This window comes from Rhinopithecus bieti, unplaced genomic scaffold (genome assembly GCF_001698545.2).
Source record: "Rhinopithecus bieti isolate Rb0 unplaced genomic scaffold, ASM169854v2 scaffold_19867, whole genome shotgun sequence".
NCBI classification, from domain to species: Eukaryota; Metazoa; Chordata; class Mammalia; order Primates; family Cercopithecidae; genus Rhinopithecus; species Rhinopithecus bieti.
This window is the reverse complement of record NW_016809544.1, coordinates 15,653-20,586: the sequence shown is the minus strand read 5'-3', so window position 1 is coordinate 20,586 and position 4,934 is coordinate 15,653. Positions and strand designations below refer to the sequence as shown.

At 45.8% G+C, this 4,934-nt stretch overlaps 1 pseudogene across 1 annotated transcript; it reads left to right on the top strand.

Annotated features, from left to right (window-relative positions):
- The first annotated feature begins 3,638 nt into the window (after positions 1-3,638).
- Positions 3,639-4,656, top strand: LOC108540592 (40S ribosomal protein S2 pseudogene; annotated as a pseudogene). The gene has a single exon (XR_001888713.1). The product of XR_001888713.1 is annotated as a 40S ribosomal protein S2 pseudogene (transcript).
- The last annotated feature ends 278 nt before the right edge of the window (positions 4,657-4,934 follow it).

Sequence of the window (4,934 nt, the reverse complement as noted above, 5' to 3'; positions counted from 1 at the left end):
GTGGCCGGATCTCAGCTCGCTGCAAGCTCCGCCTCCCGGGTTTACGCCATTCTCCTGCCTCAGCCTCCCGAGTAGCTGAGACTACAGGCGCCCGCCATCTCGCCCGGCTAGTTTTTTGTATTTTTTAATAGAGACGGGGTTTCACCGTGTTAGCCAGGATGGTCTCGATTTCCTGACCTCGTGATCCGCCCGTCTCGGCCTCCCAAAGTGCTGGGATTACAGGCTTGAGCCACCGCGCCCGGCCAGGTCAGGAGTTTTAATACCAGCCTGACCAACGTGGCGAAACTCCGTCTCTACTAAAAATCAAAACAGTAACCGGGGGTGTAATCCCAGCTACTCGGGAGGCTGAGGCAGGAGAATCCCTTGAAGCCAGGAAGTGGAGGTTGCAGTGAGCCAAGATCGCGCCACTGCACTCCAGCCTGGGCGACAGAGCAGGACTGTCTCAAAAAATAATAATTTTAAAAAACGGATATTAGCACTAGGAAATGAAGATCCATAAACCTCTGAAGCCGACTTCTCTTCAGAGGACCAGAATACTCCCAAGTAGCACATAAATTCTATGATTATTTGTTTAGACAACTGATGTAATATATTGGAAACAAGTGGGTGATGATGCATTATTTTTGTGGTGTAAAATACTGGATTTGAGTATTAATAGCTCTGCTACTTATTAGCTATGTGACCTAAGGAAGACCACTTAAATCCTTTGGGTCTCATTTTCTTCATCTATAAAATAGGAGGGTTGAACTAGATGATCTCTAGGGACGTACTAAACTCTACTAGTTCTGTCAGTGTAAAGAGTCGACCTGTCAGCCATAAAGGACAGAGCAGAATTTGGAAGATGCCATTATTGGCTTCTTGGGACAGTCTTAAAATTTTGAGACATGCTTTAAATATCTGAAATGTTTCAAGTTATAAACATTTTCTTTTTTTGTGAAATTGAAATTATTTTTGTTCCTGGGATTAGGAAATAAATAGGTGTTAAACATCGGCTTTCATCAGAGTGTTAATGTATATTATTTCTCCATTAAAATGGGATTTCAACAAATATTAAAACATAAACATGGCCGGGTACGGTGTCTCAGGCCTGTAATCCCAGCACTTTGGGAGGCCGAGGTGGGTGGATCGCAGGAGTTCAAGACCAGTCTGGCCAAGATGGTGAAACCCTGCCTCTACTAAAAATACAAAAATTAGCCAGGTGCGGTGTCAGATGCCTGTAATCCCAGCTGCTCGGGAGGCTGACGCGGGAGAATCACACGAACCCGGGAGGCAGAGGTTGCAGTGAGCCAAGATCACGCCACTGCACTCCAGCCTGGGCAACAGAGTGAGACTCCGTCTCAAAACAAAAACATAAAGTGTAGAGTACTTTATATAAACAAAGCACTGTTGCTAATGAAGGGTAAAAATGTTTTAAAAACTTTCCTATATTTGAAAAAATACTTTCCAAAACAAAACCAAACAAAAATACTTTCCTATCAGATCCAAGCAGACATAAGGCATATGTGGGAATGTTGGCAATAACGATAGCCTTATACAATTTCCTTAATAATTTGTGAAATAGGTTTTACAAAACAATAATACTTTGTCAGCCATCCAAATGAAGGTTCTCTTTAGAATGAATAGCCCACAATGTCCTAGACCCTCAATAATAGGACTGAGCCAGGCACTGGCTAAGGTTAGAAAAGAAGAGAGGAGGGGCCAGGTGCTGTGGCTCACGCAGTAATCCCAGCACTTTGGGAGGCTGAGTCGGGTGGATCACCTGAGGTCAGAAGATTGAGACCATCCTTGCTAACATGTGAAACCCTGTCTGTGCTAAAAATACAAAAAATTAGCCAGGCGTGGTGGCGTGCACCTGTATTCCCAGCTAGTGGGGAGGCTGAGGCAGGAGAATCGCTGGAACCTGGGAGGTGGAGGTTGCGGTGAGCCAAGATCATGCTATTTCACTCCAACCTGGGCAACAAGAGTGAAACTCTGTTTCAAAAAAAAAAAAGAAAAAAAGAGGGTTATATGTATCTTATTTCTCTTAGATTTTACTCCAATTCAAAGACAGTGTTTGTTGTTATTTTGTGTTTTTCTCTGTATTAGTTTATTATTGAGACCACCATTAAGCCCCATTTTCCTAAGCCATACTGTTTGCATCTTTTTCTTCCCCCCGAGACGGAGCCTCGCTCTGTCGCCCAGCCTGGAGTGCAGTGGCGCAATCTCGGCTCACCGCAACCTCTGCTCCACGGGTTCAAGTGATTCTCCTGCCTCAGCCTCCTGAGTAGCTGAGACTACAGGCATGTGCCACCATGGCCGGCTAATTTTGTATTTTTAGTAGAGATGGAGTTTTACCATGTTGGCCAGGCTGGTCTCGAACTCCCAACCTCGGGTGATCTGCCCACCTCAGCCTTTCAAAGTACTGGGATTATAGGCATGAGCCACCATGCCTGGCCTCATTCTATTTTTTAAGTTTAGCTTGCAATAGTAACATGAAGCAGAGGCCTTGTTTCATTAAGTATATTTTGATTTTCCTTGAAAGGTTTCTAGTTAATATTTTTGTCACTTTCTAACCTTCCCAGTTAAAATATTTGTCTGAAAATGAGAAGAAGTTGTTGGCAGTAGTAAAAAATAAAAATTTAAAGGTTTAAGAAAGATAAATAAAAATGAAAATGGGAAGAGGAAAAGCCGAAGGAGAGTGCTGGCAAACTGAAAAGTTTTGTGATGTGTGAGTAAACAGCCAGGTTTTCTATCTAAAAACAGGAATGAACTAATCTTTCATTATTATATTACTAACAAGAGTTACAGGCCGGGTGCCTTGGCTCACACCTGTAATGCCAGCACTTTGGGAGGCTGAGGCAGGCAGATCGCTTGAGGTCAGGAGTTCGAGACCAGCTTGGCCAACATGGTGAAACCCCGTCACTACTAAAAATACAAAAATTAGCCGGGCATGGTGGCACATGCCTGTAATCTCAGCTACTCAGGAGGGTGACGAAGGAGAATTGCTTGAACCGGGGAGGCAGAGGTTGCAGTGAGCCAAGATACACCATTGCATTCCAGCTTGGGCAACAAGAATCTCCATCTCAAAAAAAAAAAAAAAAAAAAAAAAAAAAAAATTGCAAATTTGTGGGCAAAAGAAATGACTGTTGTTTTGGGGTCCAGGATGTGTTGGGGCACAATACAAAAGCAAGGCAAGCTGGGCACAGTGGTGTGTGCCTATAGTCCCACTACTTGGGAAGTTCAGGCAAGAGAATGGCTTGAGCCCAGGAGTTAAAGTATGCACTCTTATGATTGTGCCTGTGACTAGCCATTGAACTCTAGCCTAGGCAACATAGCAAAACCCCATTATTTCTTTAAACAGTAAGGCAAGCCGACTTTATTTATTTATTTTTTTGAGATAGAGTCTTGCTCTGTCACACAGGCTGGAGTGCAGGAGCACGATCTCGGCTCACTGCAACCACTGCCTTCCAGGTTCAAGCGATTCTCCTGCCTCACTCAGCCTCCCGAGTAGCTGGGACTACAGTCTCGTGCAACTACACCTGGCTATTGTATTTTTTAGTAGAGATGGGGTTTTGGCATGTTGGCCAGGCTGGTCTTGAACTCCTGGCCTCGTGATTCGCCTGCCTTGGCCTCCTAAAGCGTTGGGATTACAGGCGTGAGCCACCGTGCCCAGCCTAAAAAAGTGAGGCAAGCTGACTTGATATACATCCTGCTGGAAGAATGAAAAAAAAATTAAATCTTCTTCTCTGAGAAAACACCAAATGGTGGATGACGCCGGTGCAGCGGGGGGGCCCGGAGGCCCTGGTGGCCCTGGGATGGGGAACCGCGGTGGCTTCCTCAGAGGTTTCGGCAGTGGCATCCGGGGCCGGGGTTACGGCTGTGGACGGGGCTGGGGCCAAGGCCGCAGAGCTCGCGGAGGCAAGGCCAAGGGTAAGGAGTGGATGCCCGTCACCAAGCTGGGCCGCTTGGTCAAGGACATGAAGATCAAGTCCCTGGAGGAGATCTACCTCTTCTCCCTGCCCATTAAGGAATCTGAGATCATTGACTTTTTCTTGGGGGCCTCTCTCAAAGACGAGGTTTTGAAGATTATGCCGGTGCAGAAGCAGACCCGTGCTGGCCAGCGCACCAGGTTCAAGGCGTTTGTTGCTTTCGGGGACTACAATGGCCACGTCGGCCTGGGTGTTAAGTGCTCCAAGGAGGTGGCCACCGCCATCCATGGGGCCATCATCCTGGTCAAACTCTCCATTGTCCCCGTGCGCAGAGGCTACTGGGAGAACAAGATCAGCAAGGCCCACACCGTCCCTTGCAAGGTGACAGGCTGCTGCGGCTGTGTGCTGGTGCGCCTCATCCCTGCACCCAGGGGCACTGGCATCGTCTCAGTGCCTGTGCCCAAGAAGCTGCTCATGATGGCTGGTATCGATGACTGCTACACCTCAGCCCAGGGCTGCACTGCCACCCTGGGCAACTTCGCCAAGACCACCTTTGATGCCATCTCTAAGACCTACAGCTACCTGACCCCTGACCTCCGGAAGGAGACTGTGTTTACCAACTCTCCCTATCAGGAATTCACTGACCACCTTGTCAAGACCCACACCAGAGTCTCCATGCAGCAGACCCAGGCTCCAGCTGTGGCTACAACATAGGGTTTTTATACAAGAAAAATAAAGTGAATTAAGCCTGAAAAAAAATTAAATCTTAATCAAGTTCCTAGATCCAACTACCAATGAATGGGTTTACAAGAAATACAAGGATTTCTTGTATTCATAAATGTGAAATGTGATGTAAATGTGAACTAGAAACCTTTCAAGGAAAATTAAGAAAATCAAAATATACTTAATGAAACTAGGCCTCTGCTTCATGTTACTATTGCAAGCTAAACTTAAAAAAAAATGGAATGATGCTATATATATATGTATTTTTTTTTAATTAAAAAAAATTTTTTTTGAGATGGAGTC